The sequence below is a fragment of the Miniopterus schreibersii genome, assembly GCF_964146895.1.
Source record: "Miniopterus schreibersii genome assembly, chromosome: 2".
Lineage (NCBI taxonomy): Eukaryota > Metazoa > Chordata > Mammalia > Chiroptera > Miniopteridae > Miniopterus > Miniopterus schreibersii.
Genome location: NC_138102.1, coordinates 146,419,349 through 146,446,492, shown reverse-complemented (window position 1 = coordinate 146,446,492; position 27,144 = coordinate 146,419,349). Strand labels below are relative to the sequence as shown.

At 38.8% G+C, this 27,144-nt stretch overlaps 1 pseudogene across 1 annotated transcript; it reads left to right on the top strand.

Annotated features, from left to right (window-relative positions):
- Positions 1 to 22,754: 22,754 nt before the first annotated feature.
- LOC308552571 (oligosaccharyltransferase complex subunit OSTC pseudogene) lies at positions 22,755 to 23,191 on the top strand (annotated as a pseudogene). The gene has a single exon. The product of its transcript is annotated as an oligosaccharyltransferase complex subunit OSTC pseudogene (transcript).
- The last annotated feature ends 3,953 nt before the right edge of the window (positions 23,192 to 27,144 follow it).

The window sequence follows — 27,144 nt, the reverse complement described above, 5'->3', positions numbered from 1 at the left end:
AGAACTGTGCTCCCTTATACCATATTATGTGACAAGCTGTAAATAAAATGAACTTTTTATGAATACATAATGCATGGGCTATGTTTCCAGGGTTGCATATAAAGAGTGTTTTAATGACATACATTTTTCTAGGTAACCAAAAGCAAGTTGCTACTTCGACAACCCATGGACTGAATATAAAGCAATATTAAAGTGTTCCAGCCCAAACTTGTAGTCTTAGCACCTGAAATATTGACATGCCAGCACAGTAAGCTTCTTCTAGGAAATTATTTTTTTAGGAAGTTATGTTGGCCGCCTTGAACTTTTTAAAATACTTCAAGTATTTAATACCGTAAGAATAGAATTTATATTTTAATGGTTTTTAAAGGTTTACCACCATTTAAAGAAATTTAACATTATATGATTGGGAAACACATAGCAGAACCAAAATTTTTATAATTTAGCAGGAAAAGTAACACACCAAAGATCACGCATAATGTGAAAATGGCTCTGATAAATTCATCGGCCTAAGATTTAATAATGCCTAATTAGATTATTGTATTTTGCAGACTAAGGGTATTAGCATTTTAACAGAGGACTTTTCCTTAATAGAGTGATGGAAGCCTGGCCAGGTGTGGCTCAGTGGTTGAGCATCGACATAAGATCCAGGGGATCGGGGTTCGATTCCCAGTCAGGGCACATGCCCGGGTTGCGGGCTCGATCCCCAGTCAGAGGCTTGCAGGAGGCAGCCGATCAATGACTCTCTCATCATTGATGTCCCCCCCCATCCTCTCTCTGAAATCAATAAAGATATATATATATATATATATATATATATATATCTCAAAATAGAGTGAAGGAAATTATTAGGAGAAGGTTGACGATATATTTATTTCTTACATTTCCCTCAGATGGTTAAAATTACTTGCCCAAAATCCCAAGCTAGTAAACGGTGGTGCTGCAATATTAATGTCTAATAAAAATGTCACAATGATGGCCTTTGCATATCAGCAGTTGACAGGTTGGAGTTGATATTTTTGGATGGAGAACTTAATCTATGTGCCTTATCCTTTGCATTCTTCCATTGATAAAGTATAAGACAAGGGTGATAAACTACAGATATCATGACACCCATACCAAAGACATACTCCTGGGTCTGGCTGCTGCTTAGAAAGCTCAAGCAGGGAATTAATCATGCACCCTCAAGTAGAGAGATGTAACTGAGTGATATATTGTTTATTTATGAATTGAAGATCCAGAGTTAAGGTATCACCTTTTAGCCTCCTGCCATATATCAGCCAGATCAATGTAAACAGAAAAAAAGCACTGGAGGCAATTGGCCATAGTGATGGATTTCTTGGCCATTTGAGACCAAGGTGTTAGAGGCTGAGTCACCGAGAGCCTTTGGAGTGTGCAGCAGACTGTGCTGCAAAGAAACCTGAAGCGTCAATGGTGAAAACTTCAACAGTCTGCAAGGGCTTTCTAACTAGGTTGGTATGCTTCTCTTAATTTTACAAATAAGTAAAGTAAGCCATGGAATGGTTCAGCACCTTATCCAAAATCATGCAGCTAAGGAATGACAGAGAATGACTTGCATTTAGATTACTCTGAATGATTAACACATTCAAAACCTGTGCCTGTTCCTTGGTGCCCCAGCTGAATTGCTGTGTTCTCCAAGCAGTTGGGGCCCGCCCGATTATCTGCCAACCCACCAGGATAAAATTCCAAACAATTCACAATTGGCCATTGTACAAACCCACGTGCTGAATATCCCAATGGTTGTCCCCTAAGACACACTCCATGTCAGGGGAGAAAACGGAGACTTGATGATGGCTTAGTAAATTTCCTTCAAGCAACACAGCATGTGGCCCCCATCCCTAGGCAGAAGTGACAGAGGAGACATAGGAGAGGGGAAGGAGAGAGAGAGGAAGGATATTGAAGAAGAAAGAAGTGTGGAAACCACACTATTGTGGGTCCACATTATTTGTCCACTTGCCTCTGATGGGTCCTAGGAACTAAATGCTTGTGTCCCACTAAAGTTCATACGTTGAAGCCCTAATAACCAATGTGATAGTATTTGGAGGTGGGGCCTTTGGAGTGATTAGGGTTAGTTGAGGTCTGGAAGGTAGAGTCCCATGATGGCATTAGTGCCTTTATAAAAAGAGGAAGAGACACGAGATCTCTCTGTTTGTATGCTAAGGAAAGGCCATGTGAGGGTCTAACCAAGAAGGGTGTCCTCACCAAGACCCTCACCATGCTGTACTCTGACCTTGGATTTCCAGCTTCCAGAATTGCGAGAAATAAATATTTGTTGTTCATGCCACCCAGTCTGTGGTATTTTGTTATAGTAGTCCAAACTAGTTTTAATGCTTTTATATTAATACAATATGGCAAAAAAAGTGTTAGGATTAACTTTTTAAATCTAGTACAACAAATCTCCTAATTTTCTTTATTTCTTATGAGAAAATTAATTGGTATTTAAGTTGTTTTGGATTATCTGTCATTTTTCAAAAATGTTATTGGCAGTTAAATCAAGAGACAGGTAGCCTTTTTACAAAGTTAGAAATGTATAGATAATATAATTATCATTTTTTATGTCAAGGAATACAAATAATTATTTTGTGTATCTTTAAAATCCAAATTGGATAATGTGAGTATTTTTAATTAGGACATATTAATAAGAAATGTAGGGAAGATAATATCTCACCAAGCCCCTCTTCATATTATTTTTCATCTAAGACATTTTTCATCACATTATCTTTCATCTGAGAATATTCCTATGCCATCATCTTTTATACATATATAATTACACGAACATAAATTGGTGGGAAAAAATAAATAAAAACAATCTTCTCACAACCCAAAAATCCTCTCCACCAAGATGGTAGAGAAAGAAAACACTTTTATTTTTGAATGAGCATCACACAAGATACTGATGCACAATGGGCGATGCACTGAGATTGCAAAGAGAAAGGATTCTCACCCTCTTATGTGGCCAATCAGACACAACCCATTACACATTCTGAAGATAAACAATAACCAGTCCTCAAATAAGAGGACTTGACAGCACCATTTGTCACATGCAGTCCATCTTAAATTTAGCTGGAATTGGAGTGGCCATCTGTGCTAGATAATTGGCTTTATCCAGAGGAGAAGCAAACTCTTCACATCTTTATGGCAGAAGGTAGATTTGCAATGTGGAGTAAGACAACTACCAAAGTTAGGCTCCTCCTCCCCGCAGAGTTTGGGAGAGAGGGGTGCCACTCCTTGGTGTCTACATTCAAAGAGATGGCTCCCAGGTCCTCAAAAAAGATATTCCTGGGTTATAAAGTTGAGAAAAGGCCTGTCAAGTTTTCAAAAGGATTCATATACATTTCAGAGAGGAGAAAGTATTTACAATTACAAGTTTTCTAAAGTAAATACTCTAAGAAAAAGGAAGGAGGAGAATTTTCTTTCCTTATTTTCAACAGGGAAAATTCAACCTCTTATTTTTATTTTCATTTGTCCTTAGAATAACTAAATATAAAAACTATACATAATAGATAGATGTGTGTAACACTATATAATACTATTTTTATATACATATGTATACACAAACAGTATATTAATTATGTATAATAAAAATTGATGGCCAAGAGACTATTGGCAAATGATAGCATAAAAAAAACTATATCATAAAAATACACAAAAAGTTAACATTCATCATGTCTGTATAATAAGATTCTGTGTCATTTTTAGTTTCTTCTACTTTTATGTATGTTATATCTTGTCACAAGCATATATAACCTGTTTTTAGTTAAAAAAGAAAAATCATAGTTTTTTTTAAATATAGAAAAACATTTCCAAGGAATTTGCCACAAAAACTTTCTCATCTGTAAGAAAGCAAGAGTCCAACTTTTTTATTAAAAATAACATGAGGCATTTGGTGCACAGTTATTAATGATGCTCTGTACTATTGGTTTCAGAGCAGTTTCTTATTCAGTGAAGCAAAGACCGATGGTGAGTTTATCTGAACTTGGTTTCTACAGCTGGCAATGTTCACATATTGGTAGAATAGCTAGAGTGGAATTGCTAGAATAGGAGGAACGTTGACTGGTTGTTAACATGATGACTACAGGAAGCCAGACAAGGGTTCTGTGGCTGAGTCCATGCGTGGTCAAAGTAACTAGAGTTTCATACCAATAGTGACTCAAGTAACAGTAACTAAGCTCTTTACCGAACGGTTCTCTTGGAAATATAAGAACCTACTATGTTTCCCCCACTTAGGAATTCTTTTCTCACAAGGAAAATGGGCTTCTGTCTCTTATGTGTCTCAGCTCTCACAGGTGGATACACATCTCAAGATACTTCCCCCAAAAAACTTCTCAGCCTCCATGCAAATAAGCTGCTTATTGGATTGTTCCACAAGATCACCAAACAAATAGCAGTGTCTGAACATTCAGGGCTCAGGTTGACGATTCTACTACAAAGGAACAAAGCACAGAAATCAGAATGAGCAAGACAAGCACTCTTCTGAGGTCTTGGCAATCAAGAGCACTTAGAACACCAGAAGCCTTAGGGTGGGAAGCCCTGGGGGACAAAAGGCCTCTAAAGGAAAGGCCAGCCTGGCTGGAGTGGATCAATTGGTTGAGCGTTGTCCAGTGGACCGAAAGGTGGTCGGTTTGATTCCAGGTCAGGACTCATACTTGGGTTGTGGGTTTGATCCCCAGTTGGGGAGCATAAGGAAGGCAACCAATCAATGTTTCTCACTTCAATTTGCTCCACCCCCACCTCCACCTCTCTCTAAGCATGTCCTCGGGTAAGGATTAAAAAATAAACAAACAAACAAACAAACAAATAAAGCAGAGTGCCATATTTGGGAATGAATACAGGCCTGGTAGTCAGGCAGAAGTGACTTCCCATCCCCACTTAGCTGCTTACTTACCATATGACTCTGAGTAAGTTACCCCTATCTGCCTTTTATTCTCTCATCTGGAAAAGAGAGATATTAATAGATTCATTAAACAGTTGAGTAAAGAGCAAAAATAAATGTAAAATTCCTGGCAGAATGTAGGCACTCAATAATTGGTAGCTATATAATATTCCTACAATACGGCTGTGACATGACTGGACATTGAGAAGGCTTGATTTGGTTTGATTTTAGACTTAGCCCACGCTGATCTCTCTTTTGTGTATTTCTTTAACACCTTTTTCCATATTATGCCTTAAAGCTACTGTATTCAGCTTGTATTTTTAAATTTATTAATTCCCACACTAGAGTTGAGCTCTTTGAAAACAGCAACCATTGAATTTATGATGAATTAATATTCTGTAGTTCAGGTATATTTATCTATCTTATGATAGGAACACATACCAGAGAGGTAAATTGTATTTTCTAAAAGAGCTCCCCCAAACCCTTGTATATTGCCTATATATTTGTGCTTACAACTAACCATCCTAAGCAGGAAATAATTTCATTCAATGGTTTGTGAAATTTTTGCTTGTATTTTTCCACATTAAGTCCATAAAGTGCTTTAAGGAGCTACACAGTAAACATAGTAAATAGATTAAAAGAATGGTGCAGCCCTGGCTGGTTTGGCTCAGTGGTTAGAGTGTTGGCAATTGGAAGAAAGGGTCCCTGGTTCAATTGCCTGTCTAGGGCACGTACCTCAGTTGCAGGTTTGATTTCTGGCCCTGGCTGGGGTGCAGGTGGGAGGCAACCAACTGATGTACACATAGATGTTTCTCTCTCTCTTTTTCTCTCTCTCTCTCCCCCTCTCCCTTTTCCTTCCCCTCCACTCTCTCTAAAAAATCAATGGAAAAAATATCCTCAGGTGCGGATTAAAAAAGAATGGTGCAAACATTACACAGATTTGGTATGAAATAAAGAGCTAAGGTATTCACTTAGTCATTTAAAAACTAATTATTCCTTCCTTCATTATTTCCTCCCTTCTTTCCTGCCTCCCTCCCTTACCATTCTCCCTCCATCCTTTCTAGGTAGTTCAGTGCTAGAAAGTTCAGGTAAGGTCAAGCAAGATAGGCTCCAATCTGCCTTTCCATCTGCATGCTCCACTGTTCCCTCATGAACTCTTTGTTCCCCCTAAATTAAGCCACTTGCTCTCTCCACCTCTGTACTTTTACTCACCCTGATGGTTCTTCTGCTTAGAATATCCATGATTTACTCCCAGTTTCCTTCCCCACCACCCCTGACCAGTGTCTGAACCAGTCCCACCCACCCTTCAAGGAAAATATCTCAAGGGCTACCACCACCACCAGATATTTTCCTGCTATTAAGCTTTTTTTAAAAGCTTTCTCTGTATCTCTCTTGTGGCATATCACTTTCTTTGTTGCAATATTATTATTTGAGAATAATCCTAACATCTTAACCAGGTTGTAAGCTCATTCCGAGCAAAAAGGAAAGAATTTACATCTGATGAATCTTATACTCCCCAATGATTGCCTACCTTTATCTACTAAGCCATGTTCTCAAAAGTCTCCAGAAAATAATGTTAATCCATAAAATCTTCTCTAAGACCAAGGTCCATAAGTTTAGTACCTGTTTTCTTCTGTGTAATTTAGTTTCAGGTCTTATATTTACATCTTTGATCCATTTTGAGTTTATGGAGACAAACAATAGTCTAGTTTCTTTCTTTCTTTCTTTTTTTTTACATGTGGCTTTCTAATTTTCCCAGCACCATTTATTGGAGAGGCTTTCTTTTCTCTATTGCATGTTTTGGCTCCTTTATTGAAAATTATTTGCCCATATACATATGGGTTTATTTCTGGGCTCTCAATTCTGTTCAATTAGTCGGTGTGTCTCTTTTTCTGCCAATACCAGCTTCATTTTCGCCCCCCTCAGTATTGCTTTGGCTCTTCAGAGTCTTTTGTGGTTTCATTAAAATCTGATTTTTTTTTGTTCTATTTCTTTCTAAAAAATTGTCATTGGGATTTTGATAGGGATTGCATTAAATCTGCATATTGCTTTGGGTAATGTGGACATTTTAACTATGCTTATTCTTCCAATCCATGACCATCTTCCCATTTCTTTGTGTCTTTTTCAAACTCTTTTAATAATGCTTTGTTGTTTTCAATATGTAAGTCCTTCACAGCCTTTGTTACTTATACCTAGGTACTTTATTATTTTTGTTGCAAATGCAAAAGGAATTGTTTTTTCCATTTCTGTTTCTGCAATTTCATTGTTAGGGATAGGAATTCAGTGGACTTTTGTACATTGAATATACAGATGATGTATCATAGAATTGGACACTTGAAACTTATATGATCTGATTAACCATTGTCACTCCCCACAAATTTAATTTAAAAATAATGTTAATCCAATTCTAATTCAAATCTCATGTAGACAACATGCAGCATCAGAAAGGCAAAGATAGCTATAAAGTCTTGATATGAAAGCTTTATTTTTCAGGAAAAGTGCCTAATTAATTGGCATTGTTTTGGGTGAAAAGATTATTATCCTTCCAGATCAGGGGACATTCTCCAAGACAACTGATCTTTACTCTTCAAAATGTCAATAATGTGAAAGACAAAACAAAAGCCTGCGTACTACTTCTGATTAAAAGAGATTCAGTAGACAAGACAACTAAATGAAATATGTGGCCCTTGACTGGGTCCTAGAATTTTTAAAAAGGGAACATTATCAGCACAATTGAAGAAATTTGAGTATTGACTGTGTATTAGATAATATTATTGTATCAATATTAAAACTGTGGGTGTAATAATAGCATTGCTGTATGTAGGAAAATGACCTAGGTCTTAGGAGCTAATGCTGAAATACTTAGGAATGCAGTGGCATGGAGCTTGCAACTTATTTTTAAATGATCCTGAAAAATAAACAAACACATAGGGAGAAACTAGATGGCGGCATAGGTAACAGCTGCGCCCGCCGCCTCCCGCAACCACATCAAAATTACAACTAAAATACAGAACCACCGTCACTCAGAGCCTCCTGAGATCCAGCTGAACAGAAGCCCCACAACCAGGGAGCTGAAGGAGCACCGAGACCGGGAGGAGGGGCGGAGACGCGGGCGGGTCGGGGCTGAATTCTGGAGACGCAGCCGCGGGCCCACACCCGGTGCCGCGGGTTAAACCCGGGAGGGAATCTCGGCGGTGGGGGTTTCCTGGAGGAGTGAGGGGCCCCAGCCCCACAGCAGGCCCCCAGCCCAGGGCTCCAGGGCTCCAGGGCCAGGAAGAGACGTCCCCACAACTCCGGGCTGTGAAACCAGCGGGGACTGTCTCTAAGGGTCACAGAGGGTGCGGGAGCCCCAGCAGCTCCTCTTAAAGGGCCCGCACATGGACTCACTCGGACGCTCCCTCTGAGCCCAGCGCCAGGCAGCAGCCTGAAAGGACCTGGGACACTCGGGGAGGAACTAACCTGCCTGAGATCCGGGCGAGAGGTGGAGGGGCGGCTTCCTCCCAGGCAGAAGGGCTGGCGGAGGCCATGGCTCCTGTGGCGAGTCCTCCCCGCACAGCCGGCAGGCAGGCGCCATATTTGAATCTCCAGCACCTGACTCACACCTTTGGCCCCGCCCCGTGATTCCCGGAGGCCCCGCCCCTCCCCACCTGCAGCTCATCCAGGCCATTTCCAGGGGCTTTTCTGTGCAAGTGGCCTCTCGAGCCTCATGCTTAGGACTTTCCTAAAATCTCTCAAACAAGCAGCAGCGGGCCCCATAGGGCTTGATAAGGGGCCCCAGGCCTGGCACTAGCGGCAGCTGCATTGGCTCAGAGCTTGGCCTCTCCTGGGCACCTCAAAGCCCAGCACAAGTACCAGCCAACTACAGTTTGCTGTGTAGCTCATGCTGGGTGGCCCTGGGCAAGGCACTGGCACAGGCTCACTTTGCACCTCCCGGGGGGCCCCAGAGACAGTGCACCTGGTGTTCAGACTCGACCACACTGGATTACAACCCTACCACATCTACGAGTGACACTCAAGGGGCACACTTGGTGAACACCAAAGCCCCACTGAAGTAAATCCTGCTCCATAGGGGTGTCTCCAGCACAGCAGCTCTTTGGCTGTAGTTGCAGCTGGTCCTCACAGCTGATTGGTCTGGGGGCCAGTTCCTCCCAGGGACTCCAACAGCAACCAAGGCTCAACTACAACAGGACAGTGCACACAGCACACACAGGGGAGCACCTAGAAGGCCCAGCTCAGGTGACTGGGGAGGCTGAGCCACTGGACCCTACAGGACACCTACTACACAAAGCCACTCTACCAATTCCAGGAGACATAGCAGCTCTCCCTAATACATAGAAACAAACGCCTGGAAATAGCCAAAATGTGGAGGCAAAGAAACATGTCACAAAGGAAAGAACAGAAGAAATCTCTAGAAGAGGAACTAAAGGAAATAGATCCAAGCAAGCTAACAAATACAGAGTTCAGAATTTTGTTTATAAGGATGATTAAGTAGACTATTAGGGAAATAACTGAGAAAATCGATAACATAATAAAGTACCAATTTGAAATGAAGGCTACAGGAACTGAAATGAAAAATAATTTACATGGAATCAACAGTAGAGTAGAGGACACTAAGAATCAAATCAGCAATTTGGAACATGAAAAAACAAAAAACACTCAACCAGAAGAGCAAAAAGAAAAAAGAATCCAGAAATATGAAGATACTATAAGGAGTCTCTGGGACAACTTCAAGAGGCCCAACATTCATATTATTGGGGTAACAGAAGGGGAAGAAAGAGACCAAGGAATTGAAAACTTATTTGAAAAAATAATTACAGAAAATTCCCCTACCTGGGGAAAGAAATCGACTTACAAGTCCAGGAAGGCCCAAGTCCAAGAGGGTCCCAAACAAGAGGAACCCGAAGAGGCCCACACCAAGACACATCATCATTAAAATGCCAAAGGTTAAAGACAAAGAGAGAATCTTAAAATCAGCAAGAGAAAAGAAGTTAGTTACCTACAAGGGAGCTTTCATAGGACTGTCAGCTGATTTCTCAACAGAAACTTTGCAGGCCAGATGGGAGTGGCAAGAAATATTCAAAGTGATGAAAAACATGGAACTACAACCAAGATTGCTCTACCCAGCAAAGCTATCATTTAGAATTGAGGGTCAGATAAAGAGCTTCTCAGACAAGGAAAAGCTAAAGGAGTTCATCACCACCAGACCAGCACTACAGGAAAAGTTGAAGGGTCTTTTTTAAGAAGAAGCTAATGAACAAAAGAATCTGACGAACTAAATAGATCCAGAGACATTGCCGCATGCAACAGAGGATCATATTTCAGAGGAAGGAGGGGAAGGGGGGTGGAGTGTGGGAAGAGATAAACCAAAGAAGTTATATGCATAACCCATGGACATAGTTAATAACGGGGTGAAGGCCTGGGAAGGGGGTGGGAGCGAAGTGGAAGGGATCAATTAGGGGGGAAAATGGGATACCTGTAATACTCTCAACAATAAAGATAAATTTTTAAAAAATCACATAAACATACATGAAGTGCTGAAGAAAATAAAAGAGTAGCAATGCTAACAGCAGAGGCACCTAGGCAAGGTGCTATAGGTATTCATTAAACTTTGAAAGTTTTCAAAATAAACAAGTTTTTTAAAAACTTATCATCCTATATAAAAGTAGGGAGCCACTTACAGATCTATATGAGTAACTTTTAAATATAAACAGACTGACATTAACAGAAGTATCTATTTGCTAAATTATCACCAACTTGAAAGCTCTTGTAAACAGTATGGAAAGATTCAGCTCCATTACTGGCTTTCCTAAAACTTGAAGCAAATTGTGTCCGTTAACATTTGTGTGAACTTTCAAAGCCAAAGTAAACCTTGGTTAAATTTTCAAGTTGAAATAATTAGGAAACTAAACACTGAATGTTCAAAGCACTCTAACAGTTTCCTGTATTAATGGAAGAGCTTTGAAATGCTTAACCATAATATTCCTGTGGCTTTTTATAAGGATTAAAGTTACAAAACATTTTTTAGTAATCTCTACAACAAGGTGAGAGTGGGGTAATTTGTATAAAAATCATTAAGCAGAAAATCTTGAAGAATTATAGTCTTTAGAAATTCATTTCTGTTATTTTCTCCCTACAGTTCTCCTGCACGAGAAAGGACTGAGGTTGTGCCAAGAATGTCTTACTATAAAACATTATGATGCCAGTGTGGCCACATCCAGACGACATCTGGCATACCCGGTAAAGAGGAGTGCAATTAATGAAGGACCTGCGAAAGATACAAGGCACATTTATTAGTTAAATCATGACTTCTTTTAATGATGATGAACTCAGTTTGGAGATAGGAAAATATAATTTCAGACCTTTATTCTTTAACCTCTCTGAACAGTGGAGAGAAAAACACAAGATCTACTTTTCACCCTACGCTGGAATTCTCAGAATCATTACTGAACTTCTGTTTTATTGTATGACTTCAAAACATGTCTGAAAGCTAATTTTGCTCTATTGCTGTATATGATCTTGTAATAATTTCCATAGATCTTCACATGATAGATATTTTCCAAAATGTTTAAATATATGATACTTCTATGAAGTAACTACTTAAATCTAGAAAGACCCAGCAACTCTTCATGATGTAATTTATAAAGTGTTAAATGAATGCTAGACTTTTTTAGAAAAGAAAAATGGTTACTTAATCAAATCCCCTTTGAATTTGTGTTTCTTTTTGACCATATCTCACAGCTGTAGCCACTGTGCTGAGGTTTTAAAACCTAAAGATCATCAAGCATTAACTTAAAATTTATTATACAGCTCATTGAACTAGGAAAATAGCCCATTACCACATGGTCACAGTTTTTCTAATTTATCACAGCAAAGGTTCCTTGGTCCCCTAAGAATACGTTATCCAAGAAAGCTTAATCATAAATTTCCTTGCAAAATATTATCCTACAAGTACCGTTTCGGGAAAAATAATCTCTCTATATCACAGAATGATTTCCAAGCCATAGTACAAACGGTCCACAGTTTTGAATAAATATTCAAGATGGTAATATCCCATGCTTCGAAATCACAGAAACATGATTTCATCTAGATGTCCCCTTCTTTCCGTGGCCACTATTGGTGCTATCCACAAAATATTTGGGCACCTAATAGGATACACTTCTGGGCCTGTTTGAAGTTACATTGATCATATGACTTGCTTTGGCCAATGAAATGTGGCATAAGAGCAGGGCAGATGCTTTAAGAGCCAGACTTAATAATAAAGAGTGCCCAGCTATCTTTCTTTTTGCCACAGTGAACAGCAACCTCCAGCTGGAGCAGCTTTATGAGCCTGAATCCAGAAGAGAGGACACTGCAGAATAGAGCCCTCAAATTCCCCATGGTGGGCATGCCACAAGCAATAAACCCTGTAGTCGTAGGCCCCTGAGGTTTGGGAGTTATACACTAGTTATCGAAGCATAACCAGCCTAGTCTGACTAATACATCTCCCATATTGTATTAAAGGCAACTGTGTTAGGCTCTTGAAGGTTGCAAAGAATACAGAGCTATGCTCTTGTTACTTGGTTGATGGGTATTTATTACATTAGTGTACATAGAAGGAAATGAGTTAGAGAAAACAGTCCTAGTAGCTATGGATAGAGGCTAGAAGATAGCACAGATTTGAAGTACACAACTTGTTAAGTTTCGAGATACATATCAATATAATCAAAAGTAAAAATATCCATCCCCCAAAGTTTCCTTGAGCCACTTTATATAACCCATTCTGCCCACCCTCCCTGTCTCAATCTCCACATAATCGTTTTGTGGAGATTGAGACACCACTAATCATTGGTTACATTTTGTATAAATGGACTCATATAGCATATACTTTGGAGGAGCTGATTTCTTACACTTGGCATAATTATTTTGCTTTTTATCCATGTTGTAGAAAATCAGTAGTTTATTCCTTATTATTGTTGAGTAGTATTCCATTGAATGGATATAACACAATTAGTTTACCTATTAATCTATTGGTGAATGTTGCAATTGTTTCTTGTTTGGGGCTATTATAAATAAAGCTGCTATAAACATGCATTTCCAAATCTTTGTATAGACATTGGCTTTCATTTCTGTGGGTAAATGCCTAGAAGTGAAATGGCTGGGCCATAAGGAAAGTGTGTATGTAGCAATGTCTCATTGTGGTTTTAATTTACTTTTCTTTAATGACTAATGATGTTGAGCATCTTTTATGTGCTTATTTCCTACCCATGTTCTTCCTTTGATAAGCATCTGTTCAAATCTTTTCACCTTTGAAAAAATTGGATGATTTATATTTTAAGGCTTGGAGATTCCTAATATATCCTAAATACAAGTCTTTCTCATCAGATAGGTCATTTTCAATTATTTCCTTCCAGTCTGTGGCTTGTCTTTCATTCTCTTAAGAGTGTCTGTTGAAGAGCAGAAATTTTTATTTCGATGGAGTCTAATTTATGGATTTTTTAAAATGAATTTTGCTTTCGATGTACCTAAGAAAGTTTTGCCTAACCCAAGGTCACATAACTTTTCTCCTTTGCTTTCTTCTAGATGGTTCATAGTTTTAGGGTTTTTCCCCAGCTTTATTGAGATCTAATTGATATATAAGTTTAAGGTGTGTAAGTTTAAGGTGTACAATGTGATGATTTGATACACATATATGTATACTGCAAAATGATCACCACAATAAGGTGAGTTAACACATCCATCACCTCACACAGGTAACATTGTTTGTATGTGATAAAAACTTCTAAGATTTACTCTCTTAGAAACTTTCAAATATACAATACAGTATTGTTAACTATAGTCACCATGCTGTACATTACATCTCCAGAATTTATAACTAGAAGTTTGTACCCTTTGATCACCTTCACCCATTTCCCCCACTCCCTCAACCCCCACCCCTGGCAATTACCAATCTACTATGTTTCTGTGAGTTCAGGGTTATTTTAGATTCCACATATAAATGAGATCATAAAGTATTTGTCTTTTTCTGACTCATTTAACTTAGCAAAATGATTCAAGATTCATTCATGTTGTTGCAAATGGCAGGATTTCCTCCTAATACTTCAATGGACATGGGGCTGCAGATTACTCTTTGAAACAGTGATTTCATTTCCTTCAGATATATACCCAGAAATAAAATTGCTGGATCATATGGCAATTCTATTTTTAGCTTTTTGAGGAATCTCCATATTGTTTTCCATCGTGGCTGCACCAATTTCCATTTCCACCAACAGTGCTCAGGGGTTCTCTTTTCTTCACATCCTTCCCAGCATTTACCTCTGTCTTTTTGATAATATCATTTCTAACAGGTGAGGTGATATCTCATTGTGGTTTTGATCTGCATTTCCATGATAATTAGTGATGTTGAGCCCCCTTTCATGTATCTATTGGCTGTTTGTATGTCAACGAGTTTGACATCTATGTTTTCTTCTAGAAATTTTGTGATTTCATGTGTTATGTTTAAGCCTTTAATCCATCTTGAGTTAATTTTTGTGAGCGTTTTAAGATATGGTCCAGTTTTATTCTTTTGCATATGAATATCCAGTTTCCCCAATATCATTTATTGAAGAGACTACCTTTCCCCATTGGGTATTCTTGACTCCCTTGTCAAATATTAGTTGACTGTATACATGTAAGCTTATTCCTGGGTTCTCAATTCTGTTTCATTAGCTTATGTATCTGTTTTTATGCCGGTGCCATACTATTTTGATTACTATAGCCTTGTAGTATAGTTTGAAATTAGGAAGCATGATGCCACCAGCTTTAATCATCTTTCTCAGGATTGCTTTGGTTAAATGGAGTTTTTTGTGAACCATGCATATTTTAAGAGTTTTGTATCTATTTTCTGTAGGGAAAAAAAAAATGCCATTGGAATTTTTATAGGGATTGCATGGAATCTATAGATGGCTTTGGGTAGTATGGACATTTTTAACAATATTAATTCTGATCCATTAACATGAAATATCTTTCCATTATTTGTGTCTTTAATTGCTTTCATCAAAATCTTAAAGTTTTCAGTGTACAGGGGTGGGAGCTTGCTCCCCTGCCCCAACAAGGCCATAATATGAGCTTCACAGTCAGTATGGTCCATTGGACGGAGATATAAATCATGCAGAATTGACAGCTGAGCTCCCTGCCTGGTATCTCTGAAGTCTACAAACTGCTTTAGCAATTTAATGAAACCCAAGGAGGGAGTTGCAGAAACCTCTGAACTATAGCCAGTCAGAAAACTGGGTGACAACCTGAACTTGCAACTGATGTCTAAAGTGGTGGTGGTGGGTGGGGATCAGTTTTGTAGGACTCAGCCCTTAACCTGTGGGATCTGATGCTATCTCTAGGTAGACAGTGTCAAAATTGAGTTGAATTGTAGGATACCCAGCAGGTGTTCTGGGAATTGCTTCTTGGTGTGGGGAACACCCCCACCATCACATTGGAATTGGTACTAGACTCATTTTAATCTCTTAATAATTTTAGATACTATTGTAAATGATATTTTAACTTCAATTTATGCTTATTTGATACTAGTATATATAAATACAATTATTTTTGTATATTAATCTTGTATCCTGAAACCTTGTTAAACTAATCTATTAGTTACAATAGATTTTTGTATAGTCAATTAAATTTTGTACATAAATGATGTCTTTCATAAATAAAAACAGTTTTATTTATTCTTCCTTTCCAATCTGGATGCCTTTTCTTTTTTTTCTTGCTATATTGAATAAGCTGGAACCTCCACTATAATGATGAAGAGAGGTGCTGTGATCCGGCCATTCTGCTCCTAGGTATTTCTCAAGAAAAATTAAGGTATATATCCATGTGTACACTTGTAAAAAATGTTTTAGCACCCTTATTTGTCATAGCCAAACTGAGGAACCCAAATGTCTATCAGCAAATTAATGAACAAACAAACCTGTATATCCATACAGTTGAATATTACTCAACATTATAAAGGAATGAACTATTGATTTGTTGCAACATACACAATATAAAAATAATTATTCTGAGGGAAAGAAGGCAGACAGAAGGATATATACTGTATGATTTCAGTTATATAAAGTTCTGAAATATGGAAATTAATGGAAATGCAACTTAAAGAAAAGCAAAAAATAGTTCTTTAGTAATGAGGTCGAGAGAGAATGGAGAGAGACTGGAAGAAAGGATTACAAACGTGCATGAGGAATCTCTGGCGCAGGTGGTAGATATTTTGATTATGCTGATTGTGGTTGTTTTCATGAGTATATAAAGATGTCAAACTTATCATTTTAGTAGTTTATCATATGTCAATGATACCTCAATAAAACTTAAAAATAATTTTTATAAGACACTGCAGACAATGAATAAACTCAAGTCTAGAATTATCTGACTGAAAGTAGATACAGAATGTCAACTCTATTGCATAACCCCATGACCAGAAAACCCCTAAATGTAGTCCAAACTCAGACATTTGAAGCGCAATTAGGAGATCTGATTAAATTAGGGAATTTAGTGGCAAAGATAGATAGTCTATCAATTGAAATATGAAATAAATATTGTGGAGAGGCAGTTCTCAGAGAAAAGTTCCTAATGGTTCTGTTGGATTTAAACTTGGAGCAGCAAATAATTTTAAGGTATTTAAAGTATAGGGGACCAATCGCTATCATGATTATTTTAAGAATAATATGTCATTGGCATGCAGCATAGTTAAGGTATAAAATAAATTCATGCATAAAATTAGTAGTGAGCAAATATTGCCAACTACTTAACTACTGGTAATAAGTGGAGAAAACTTCTGCTCTTTTTCCAGGAAAATGAAGAACCTTCCATTGGTAGCATTTTACTCTCAATTACAAAGCCATGGTCTCTGAGTTCATGGAAACGTTCTTGAACTTCTGGGAGGAAATCATTCAGTCCTACTAAGACCCTAGGATATTTGTTCAATTTCTCACACCTATAGCAACAGTCTCCTAACAGATTTTACCCAATTCCCACTCTCCTGTGCTTGTTAAAAAGCCATGATTTTATGCAAACATGCTCAATTCCCAAAGCTGTCTCTATCTGTTGCTTCATCCCAGAGTATCATCAATGTATTAATCCAGTATCACAGCTTGATCACTCATCAGGCTTCACACAATTTCTGTAGTTCAATAGAGTTTCTGGTTCATTAGATTAGATATTTTGCCTTGAATGAAAAATGTTGTTTTGTGATTCAAAACCTGAGCACCCTAAGCTGCTTATAATAAACCTAATTTCTATTGTTTCTGACCAAGCTTCCGATGTATGTGAATTACTGGAATCCCCTTGGAAAACTGTATTAAAGTAGCCTCAAAATCCCAAATGCCAGCATTTTATTGAAAAGGAACATTTTACAAGCATGTCCAGCATTACTTGGGAATTTTCAGATATAATATCTTCCCCTGAAATAAAAAGTAAGTACTTAACTAAGACAGTTGTTCAAGTGTTCAAGTATTTTGCATTTTTTTCTATGTATTCTTAACTGTTAGAATTCAGTAAGTTTGAGTCTTACCGTCTTACCAACTTAGTATTTTGTAGTCAAGGCACAGTAATGATAGAGAAGAAATCAATGTCATGTCATCCAATTAGTCAGGACTCTTAACTGTTAGCAATAAAACCCCATCTCAAACTAAGTTGAACAAAACAGAGATTTCATTAGCTTCCATAAATGAAATGTTTGTAGGTTTCTATCCTCAGGCATAGCAGAATATAGGTGCTCATATGTGTTTCTCCCTCTTCCTATGTTGGACAGCTCTTCCAGGCATGATAAATAGCAGTAGCCAACAAGCCCCACATCATGCTATCTTAGCAACTGCCACAGGAAAAAAAAAAAGCAATTTTCCCAATAGTTTTGGCAGGGACCACTCTTCCTAAACTAAGCACTATGGCCAGGAGACAGGGGAGCTCTAATTAATCAGGCCCCTGATATGTGGCCTCTTTGCACCTGGAAGATGGAGTCCTCCATGCTCTAGTCACATGGAGTGAGTTCTCCCCAGGAACGATGGGATTTGTAAACAGATATGATAAGAGATGGCAGGCAGATAAGATCACATATCTTATCTGTGATTTTCAAGATAACAGTGTTCTCAAAGACATATCTATAAGATACTATAAAGTATAAAATTAAATTTATCCTCGTGCCAACATGCAGAAGGCAAACTGTATTTGTGCCATAGAGATCGGACCTCTGTCCTGGAGCATTATCAAGAAAAACATTTGGAGGCAGTGAGGCTACAATAGCCTGGCATCCCTTTCTGCTTTTCATACTATATATGCTGCCAAACCGAACTTCCTGAGGCACTGCTGGTAGCTCCTCAGTTCTTACATAGTAAGGCACAGGCATCTTAGTCTGAAGATAACCAGATAGAATTCTGTTCAATTCAGTCAATAATACATATGGCTTACGGCCCTGAATGAGCTACCTAGTCTCTTTAAGCCTCAGTTTACTCATTTGCAAAATTATAATGCCTACTTTAGCGGATGTTGGAGAATTAAATGAGCCTATCACAGCACCTGGCACATAGCAGATGCTCAAAAAGTGCTGTTCTCAATGTCGTTCCTCATATTCCTCCACAGGAACAGCCTCTTCATAGTATTCTTTTGTCTGATCTTCCCAATATTTTCCTCACCAAGTGTAAGTTTGCAAAAGCAGGGATTCTGGCCATTTTATTTGCTGATGGCTTCCTGGGGCTTAGAACTGTACCATAGTTAAGTGCTCAATCAGCATTTGTCGAATGAATAAATGAATTGCGTGCCTTATCTCCTAGTTCAAATAGTTCAGTCACTGAGGAGATGATCCCTGTTCAATTCATTTTTATGTCATCCCAAATTCCTAGTTTAGCAGCTGGAATAAATAAATATTTGTTGAATGTATGACTGAATGGATGAAAACCCAAACAATTGCCTCCTCAAGTACTCCGTTTTCACTTCTCAAACACTGGCATAGTCAAAGAACATCTTAACTGCAATCATAATCATCATTCCCAGCATTTTAAGCTCCATATGGAGAGGGAGAAATGCTGCAAATAATACGCCTTCATGTTCAACCAAACACACATACAAATTAAAGTTGAAAGCACAAGGAGTGGCATTTATGTTGCTCGATGGCATTAAAAATGTAAAGGTTGCTCAATGATTTGGAGTGTTTTTTTCTTAAACTTGTCTGCTTCTCAATCCCATACAGTGAATAGTAGTAAAGCATGTATTTAATAAAACATTTCTGAAGTCAGAGCATATTATTGAATGATCAATAAAATATGCTTTTCAACTTATATGCAGGGCTGATATAATCAGCTTTTTAATGAATCCCTAGACTGCAGCAGCAAGTTTTATAAATCTCAAATAGTGAGATTTTTATGAAAGTTATTAGCATACTTGTTCACCAAAGAACTTTATACCATTTCCTGGGATTTTTAACTGCTTTAATGAGGCAAAAATTACAAAGAAGCTTAAAGCCTAAACTTTATTGGCAATGTATAGAACAAGGATCCATCTAGCCATCACTTAAGTCATCTGCCAAGCACTTGGTCGTGGATAAGCATGATAAAATTAGGAAGAGATAACTTGTTTTCTCCAAATCCTACTGGGACTGTGTACTTGAACATGACTTGAACCCGTGTTAGTCAATTTCCTAATGGAAAAACATGACCTCCTACCTTTAAAAATTAAATGGCCCTTTGGAGACTTACTAAAAAGAAGGCTTGCCCAACTTTGCTAACATTAAATGACCCACACAATATAACATCTTGATGTATTAGTATATGGATCAAAAACATCTGCTTCATGTTTGGCTTACAATATACATTGACTTGAAAATAAAGTGGAAAGTTTTTGTAAGAATGTGTGTTTTATTTCAAAGAATGTAAACCATTAAACACATTTTTGATACTACTCTAAAATTTAATTCAGTTGTTTGGAATAAAGCTCAGAGAAGTCTACCTTTCTTCCTGATATGGGACTGCAGCTGACCCCCAAAAGTTCACATATAACTTTTGATGCCACAAAAACCTAACTACTTATAGACTACTGTTGACCGGAAGCTTACTAACATAATCAGTCAATTAACACATATTTTGCATATTGTATGTTTTATATACTGTATTCTTATAATAAATTAAGCTAGAGAAAAGAAAATGTAATTAAGAAAATCATAAGAAAAAATACATTTGTAGTACTGTACACATTTATCGGGGGGAAAAAGATCTGCATTTAAGTGGACCAATGCTGTTCCAACCCTTGTCCCTCAAGGGTCAACTATACATAGAAGCTTCCAGCAGAGAGTTTTGTCCTGAGATCAACTGACTCGGGGTAGGTCTACTGATGGGCTTCAGGAAGTCCCTGAAGACCCTGGAATTGTACTCAAAGTTTTGTGTGTATGTGCAGACATGTCTTTACCCAGGGCACAGTTTCTCAGTCTTGGCATTATTAACATTTTGGAACAGACAATTCTTTTCTGTGGGGGCTGTCCTGTGTATTGTAGGGTGTTTGGTATTATCTCTGGTCCCTACCCCTGAGATAGCACTTGCACAGCCCCAGTGATGACTATCAAAAATGTCCCTCAATAGTACAAATGTCCCTGGAAAACCACTGATGTAGAGAGAGGGTCCACTGCTTTTATCAGATCCCCAAACAGGTTCAGAGCCACTGCTTTAGTGCTCAGAACAGGAGTCCTAGTCACCTCCCCATTGGGCCCCGTAGATAAGCACACTGGTCTGGCCTTTGGGATTCCCCCCAAAATGAAACCCATTGCTGTTAATCCTGTGGCAGGCAGAACGATGGATCTTCCCACCACCATCCTTCCCCCTGAGAGCTGCAATTACTAAAGATCTGTTTTTCCAAAAACGTTTGACTAAGATCTCTCAATGGTTGATGGCTTCAGAAAGTCTTAGGATTGTGTTTAAGGACTGGGAGTTATAAACCACCTAGGTTTGCTAAGGTTTGTTGCTCATCTTGTTTTGATTTCCCACCACACAACCAGTGCCTGACTTGTGTAATCAATACATATTTGGTTAATGATTGGATAACTGCACTGTGAAACCTACAGCATCTGTGAGAATTTATTCTTAATTGAAAGACCCATGGTATGAAGTATTTCTGAAATTACTCCCTCCCAAAGTTCTGATTACCTCTGCCTACCTACTGGAAACCTGTTCCTCAGGGACCCACCCCAAGGAGCACAGAGCCTCGTGAGTCTATTCCACACCATTAGCCTGGACTCATTGGCAGTGGATTCCCTCTTTGCTTCATGTAGGTTTGTCCCCATGGACAGGTCACAGGTATTCCTAAAGGCACGTAACATCCCAAGTATCCTTATCAACTCCATGTGAACCCTTGTGGGCTGTGAAAAATCCTCCTGCTCTGCTTTCCTTTAGCCAACTAAATCATGGATTTAATCCACTTTTTCTTTCAAAACCCACCACCCACTGTTCCTGATGTTCTTTTCCACATCTTTTCCTTTTTTTCTTTTTCTTTTCCAAATCTAATTCTGCAGTAGAATGCAATCTCTCTAGTGCCCTACACACAGACAGACCAACATACAGACAACCCCCTTTCTTGCCTACCCCAGACTGTATTAAAACAAAACTTTAGCTATTTCAAGAGACACTCTAAAACATAAGGACATAAAAAGGTTAAACGTGTGTGAAATACCACCCAAAAAAGAATTGATATAGAAAAAGGGACTCCAAGTACAATAGCAACACCAGAGCTAAAGAAGTTTGCTATATGACAAAAGGCTTGCTTCACTTGAAAAACAAAAATAAATTTACATGTATTAATAAAATAACTCCAAAATATGTGAAGCAAAATTTGACAGAACTAGACAGGCAACTTGGCAAATCCTATTACAGTGAGATTTTTGTCATAACTTTCTCAGTAATTAGATCCAATAAACCCCAAATTAATAAGTATACAAAAATTTGGCAATACCATAACAAGCTCTACCTAACATACATAGCATATATTTCAAACCTGTCCATCGAGTCCACTCTCCAACAAAATATTTCACACCAATTCCTCTACGTATCCCCTTCCTATCTGCTCTCAGTTGTTTTCCTTCCTACTTCACTGAGAAATGTTAAGCAGTACGAATTTCTCCAGACTCCCTCTACCACATCTACCCACTTAACAGCCTCTGCGTCCATGCCCTGCCTTCCCATGTTTACTGTGGATGAACTCTCATGCTTCAGAGTGAAGCCAGTCTGCGCCCTGTGCACCGGACCCCATCCCTCTCTAGCCTCTTTAACAGTCCTCCTTTCTCTCCTGTTTCTTTCTGCTGGATCATTCCTATTTGCATTCCCATTAGCATGACCCCATCTCCCCTGCAAATACTCCTCCATGCTTGGAACTACAGTCTCCCAACACCCCTCATCTGATACTCTCAAATCGGCTCTAGTCCAGCTTTCACACCCATCACTCCACTGGAACTGTTCTTGTCAAGATCTCCAGGGCTAAATCCAATGGTCTTTTCTGAGTTCCCATCTCGCTATCCTAATGTCAACGCTGACCCAGTTTATCACTCTCTCCTCCCTTTCTTCGTTAGCCCCTAGGACACCCATCCACTTGGCTTGCCTCCCACCTCAGTGTTGGGTCCTTTTCAGCCTCTGACAGGTTACATATCTTCCCTCAGGTCTCAGGGCTTAGCCCTGGCCCTCTTGTCTACTCTTCCATACTCACTCCCTTGCCAACCTCCTCCAGTCTCAGGGCTTGAATGCTGCCTGTTTGAAAACACCTCCCAAATGTATGCCTCTAGCCCAGGCCTCCGTCCCGAAGTCTAAGTTTGTATATCCAATTACCTACTGAACATCTTCACCTGGAGAACTCATGAACAACACAAGCTCGCCTTGCCACCACCACGATGGAGACCTTGTGCCAAGTCCCATTCTTAGTGCTTGGGTGTCCCAACCTGAGGCCAAAGTAGCTGCCCTGGGTGCACACGGCCTCCGCTGTGACAGTGTGCGCTCTGTTGGTGGTGTCTTCATCACTGGAGGAATAATTTGTTATTGTTGAACCTTCGAGTGTTGGCTCTCGGGCTGATTAAATGGGCATCAGAGACCAGGAGCTTTCTCGGCCTGTGGAGTAAATGGACAACATGTTATGGAAGGACTTGCATCCAGCTTCCTGCTCACCATGGGAGGTTTGGGTTTCATAACCCTAGACCAGTGCACTGCCCCAAGCACTCCAGAACTCAGTAGGTTGCTTCTTCTGTTTGTTGGATTCATCTGTGTCCTGTTGAGTTTTTTCATGGCTAGAGTGTTCATGAGAATGAAACTGCTGGGCTACCTGATGGCTTAGCGTGCCTTTTGAGAAGAGCTCTGTGGATACTGGATTTGCACCTGTTAATAAGGTTTAAAGGCTGCACCGACCCTCTGATATGAAACATGGACAACGATGAAAAGCAGCAGAAAAGAAGCACCCAGTAGAAAACACAGGAAGCATATTAAAGCACAGACTAGAATATCTTCTTGGTGTCAAAGAGACAAGCTTATCACGGTATTTTTTTCCTGGTGACATATACTGACATACCAATGATGTTAAGTGGCATTTTCTTCTCAGTTTTTCATTTCTTAAAATATACTCCATTTATGTAATTATAATAATGAATAGAGTGATTCTTTTTTACAACCCTCGGAGTCACTCCAGGGCCCCTCTTCTTCTCTTTTCTCTCTACACTTTTTCTCACGTGATTCCACTCAATAGTTTCAAAATAGTTTGAGATGGCTCCCAAATTGATATCTCCAGTATGGATATTTCCACTCCAGTCCAGACACCCATAACCATCTTTCATCAATGTGCGGTTGAATGGCTCACCAGATTAATGAGTCCAAAATTAAATTTCTAGTTCAACCCCCTTTCTCACACTTCACCACCTTAGTGATGCCTTCATTGTGCATCTGATTGCTTAACCCACAAGTCCCAGAATCTTCACGATCCCTCCATTTCCCTCATCCATCACATTTACTCCGTCAGAAAGCCTTACTGATTCTAGCTTCAAAACCTCTCTCAAATATGTGCGTTTCTTTCCATTTAAAATGCCATCAGCTTTGTCCATGCCATCATTTCCTCATCTCTCATCTAGTCTACTGAATAGTCTTCTTTTTTTGTTTGTTCACACCTTCTTGCTCCATTCACCCCACACAGAAAGTGATTTTTTTAAAAACCAATAAGATTATTTCCTTACCCTTCCATGACTTCCTATTGCACTTAGAATAAAATCCAAACTTCTTACTATATCTTGTACAACTGGGCCCAATCTAGTCCCTGCTCAACTATACAGACCCTTCCCCCTTGCTGATCAATGCTTATTCCCATAGACTGCCTCAGTTCCTCAGACATAGCATGCTCTCCTGTTTCAAAGCAATTGAACATGATTAATAAAATTGTATAGGTTTCAGGTGTACAATTCCATAATACATCGTCTGAATCTTGTATTGTGTATGGACTGTTCTTAGAAGGAAAACAGAAAAATGGGAGGGATTTGAGATTTACATTAAAAGGGAAGAACAGACATAATAATAAATTCAGGTAGAATTCAAAATACAATGTGAATTGTCAACAAGAAAAACACCACCTAGCCTGACAGTGATTTTAACACATGTCCCACTTACCTGCAATCTGTCTTGGAACCACGTGGCAAAATGGTTCCAAGGATTAAGGCATCTTTCCTTCCTTCAGAATTGCTCATTTGGGAGTTTTTAAAGGCCATGTGGTATAGAAATGTACATAGCTGTTCTGGCCAAACGCTGGGCGAGTTTACCATTACAATGAAGACAGAATATAATTTATTCTGAAAGGGATTTTAGGAGTAATCTAACAAAAATCCTATCACAGATGTGGAACTGTTATGGGAGAAATGTGTGTGTGGGTGGTCTTTCTCTGTTGCTAGTGGGAGCAGGGTCCTTATGATATCTCGAGAAAAAGAATTTTCTGAAGCTTGCACGGGAAGGTGAGTAATTTTTATTTGAGTGAAATTTACATCCTTGGGTTTCCAAAGTCCCATTTCCCTTAATCTAGTCCTGGGAGATGTGCAGCTGGGGATTCGGCAGAGCTAGAAGCAAAGCCAGTGTCCAAAGTTTCCGTTCCATGTTGGGCTGGGTCCGGTGGGGCACGAGGCTAGTTGCAGTCCATCAGTCCATTGTGTGTGGGGCCCACATGGCTGTGGACCACGTGGGCAAATGCAGGAGCATGAGAGCCCCACAAACCAGGAGTCAAGCTCAAGCTGTCGACCTAAAACTGCTCTAAAAAAATAAAGTCTAACATGTTATCATGAGCATCCTATTATATAAAACTATTTGCACATTTCTATTTCCTTAAGGTAAGTTCCAGTAAGCGGAATTGTCTGGTAGAGTATGCTCATTTACCACTTGTGTTGTCAAATTTCCCTCCAGAAAGTTTTTGATAACTTACATTCCAACTAAGAGAGTTGATTTTTGAACCCTGACTCAAAATTGCCAGTATTGTTTCACTACACGCCTCCATTTATCCCACCCCAAAAATAGTGCTGTAAAAACATTATTGAATGTTTCTATCCACAACATTCCTATTTGCTTAACTACAATGTAGTACCAAATTCACTGTGTCTTTTGATTACCAATTGCATCTCTGAGAAAATGTATGCCATGCTAATTTGTCTTTATTTAAAATTTCAAAGAAATTCCCACATGGGCCCCAGATGTTGCCCATTTAATGTAAGAAGGTGTTTCCTCATTATACAAATATGGTATGTGTCCAAAATATTGACATTGTTTAGTTTATGAATCAGTTAAAATAACTGTATCACAAAAAAACAATGGTTCATGTGTGAGTCATAAATTAAACAATGCCAATTTCTTGATGTGCACCATATTTGTATAATAAGGAAACACCTTCTTGGATTAAATGGTCAACATCTGGAATCCATGTGAAAGCTTTAAAAAATTAGTCCTATATTTTTCTTAAATTTTCCCAGTGTAGAAAGAAATCCTAAATGGATGCAATTTTCACAAAAATTTCTCTGCTCCAAATATTCTTACAAATAGTGCATCTGCATCTCTTGGTTGGTATAAAAGCTTACGCCAAAGTATTATGTCAAATTCCATTACAGGGAATGCAAACAGAAGTGTTTTTTGTTTATTCTAGCTATTTTGCTGTGATATTGTAGAATACAGTTATAGTGAGTTGAATAGTGGTTCCCAAATAACTATGTCCATGTCCTAACTCCTGGAACCTGTGAACGTGACCTTATTGGAAAAAAGGGCCTTTGCAGATGCAATTAAGGGAAGGATTTTGCGTGTGATCACCCTGGACTTAGAGTTGGCTGTAAAACCAATGACAGGTGTTCTTAAAGGCAGAGGGAAATTTGTGACACACACAGGAGAGAAGACCATATAAAGTCAAAGGTAGAGATTGAAGCCCAAGGCAAAGAACTCTTAGAGCCACCAGAAGCTAGAAGAGGCAGCTTCCTAAAATCTTCAGAGGGATGATGGCCCTGCTGACATCTTGATTTTGGATTTTTTACCTCCGTGTGAAAAAAAACATTTCTGTAGTTTTAAGCCACAAAGTTTGTGGATATCTGTTATGGCAACCCTAGGAAACTACAATGAAAATTCATAGGAATAGGATTAGATGTGTATCATGAATTAATTATATCACTGTATTTTATTAGAATTTGACGTGCCTGATTTTTCGGCTTTCAATTAGAATCAAGCACTTGATGGTTCTACTTTGTGTTTAAATAACATTAAAGGCTCCCCTTTAATCTTGGAATGTTCTGATCCCCAAAGACCCTCCCCATAATTTCAAAAGTTGTTCAAAGTTGTTCAAGCAACTTGGAGAGAATATCCATAGAGTTGTGACATCCGATGGATTCTGGACTAAAAATGCAAAGCAGCCTTATCATCTCCATCTTCGAATGGTGACATGCCAGGTACCCATTAGTTTTCTTGACTTCAGTGTATGTTGTGGACAAAAATCCATACTTGAAAAAGCTAAATAATGTATCAATGTGATTGTAAAGCAAAATTAAATAGTGGTAGAATATTACCCTACTTTAGTATGTTTGCTTCTGGCTATGTACTGAGATCCAAGTGTATACACTCCCTTGGATTTTGAATTAATGGGGCATGTTTTGCTAAACTTCACAGTGGCTTTTGGGAAGAGGCTCTCCATTTGGTATACTTGGCACTCCTTGATATTCAACACCACTGAAAGTATAAGCCCAAATTCCCTGAATTTTCATTGTTTTATGTTTGCTGCAATTTCATTGAGTT